This window comes from Magnolia sinica, chromosome 14, assembly GCF_029962835.1.
Source record: "Magnolia sinica isolate HGM2019 chromosome 14, MsV1, whole genome shotgun sequence".
Lineage (NCBI taxonomy): Eukaryota > Viridiplantae > Streptophyta > Magnoliopsida > Magnoliales > Magnoliaceae > Magnolia > Magnolia sinica.
Genome location: NC_080586.1, coordinates 20868582 through 20870414, shown reverse-complemented (window position 1 = coordinate 20870414; position 1833 = coordinate 20868582). Strand labels below are relative to the sequence as shown.

The 1833-nt window shown below is 39.9% G+C and overlaps 1 non-coding gene across 1 annotated transcript; it reads right to left on the bottom strand.

Moving 5' to 3' along the window:
- Window positions 1-348: 348 nt before the first annotated feature.
- LOC131226359 (small nucleolar RNA R71) lies at window positions 349-455 on the bottom strand. The gene has a single exon (XR_009161749.1). It is a non-coding gene; the product is annotated as a small nucleolar RNA R71 (small nucleolar RNA).
- Between the last annotated feature and the right edge of the window lie 1378 nt (window positions 456-1833).

Below are 1833 nucleotides of genomic sequence, written 5' to 3'. Positions count from 1 at the left end.
AGAGATTATTCAGCTCCTGTCCAATTTAATGTGCCTTCATGCATAGTGTTACCAGCCACCATGGCAGCACACTTTGAACTTAAACCAGGGGTCATACAATTGTTACCCTCCTTCTATGATTTAGATAAGAAAGATCCATATCATCATGTGAAAGAATTCCTAGACATTTGCTCTACCTTTAGGTTCCAAAACTTTTTAGATGATTCGATCCGTTTGTGCCTTTTTCCTTTTTCTTTGAAGGATAAGGCAAAAGCATGGTTAAATTCTCTAGGAGTTGGGTCTATCAATACATAGGACCAACTGTCTAAGAAGTTCTTAAACAAGTTCTTCCCCGTTCACAAAACTAATGCTCTCTGTAGAGAAATTACTAATTTCACACAAAAAGAGGGTGAGCACTTTCATGAATGTTGGGAAAAATGGAAGGACTTGCTTCTTAAATGTCCACACCATGGTTTTGAGAAGTGGCAATAGGTTCAATACTTCTATGATGGTTTGACACCCCAAAATCGTCCCATGGTTGATGCCACCAGTGGAGGGTCATTCATGACTAAAAGTGATGTCGAAGCTTGGAATTTCTTTGAAACCTTGTATGAAAACTCCCAGCAATGGGACTATTCAAATAGAGGTGAAAGAAGTCCTCAACCATAGAAGAAAGATGGTGTATATGAGATAGGAGTCACGCCAGATCTTTATGCTAAGATTGATAGCCTGACAAAGAAAGTTGATGCTTTGATGTTAAATAATGGACCTCCACAAATAACTCAAATTGAGTCATGTGCTATATGTTCTAATCCCGCCCATCCTACGCAGTCTTATCCATCTGGTGCAGCATTTTCAGAATTTCTCTCTAAACAAGTGCATGCTATGAATACTTTTCAGAGAACTGGGAATGATCCTTACTCAGACACCTACAACCCAGGGTAGGCTAGACATCCAAATCTTTCTTAGGTAAAAGGACCACAACAAGGAGGACCATCTGAAAATCCTCATATGCAACCTTACCCCCAAGTTGGTAGTCAACAGCTTCAACAGTTTTCGCAATATCAACAAGTTCCTTGACAATCAAGGAAACCATCTCTTGAAGATACACTCAATCCGTTTATGCAGAGTTCTCTTCAATTTCAAAAAGACACCCAACAAACTTTACTAGCTAACCAGCAAAGCTTACATGCAAATGCGCAATCTATTGTCAAGCTGGAAGTACAGTTAGGTCAATAATGCCACATTGAGTGAGAGAGAGAAGGGCAAGTTTCCAGCCAACCTGTGGCAAATCCAAAAGGACAGTATGAGATTGGCTCTAATTCAAACCACGAACAATATCATGAGCAAGCCAAATCAATCATTACCCTTAGGTCCGACAAACAGATCGAGAACAAAGTAGAGATGCCTAGGGAAGAATCAAATTCCAAATTGGAATACCAAAATGAAGCGGAGAGACATACTAATGCATCCAAAGCCCAAAAGCACTCTGACTCTCCAGGAACCACTCATGTGCCATCTTATGTGCCTAAAGCACCTTTTCCTCAACGTTTGGCACCAGTTAAGAAAGGAAATAACTTTAATGAAATATTGGACATGTTTAATAAAGTGCAAATTAACATTCCATTGCTTGATGCTATCAAGCAAGTCCCTACTTATGCTAAGTTTCTTAAAGAATTATGTACTCAGAAGCGTAAGCTGAATGTTCACAAGAAGGTCTTCCTTGCGGAGCAACTCAGCTCCATGATTCAACATAACACCCCTCCTAAATATAGGGATCCAGGAGCTCCCACCATTTCTTATGTCATAGGAGATCATAAGATTGAGAAGGCATTGCTTGATTTAGGGGCGAGT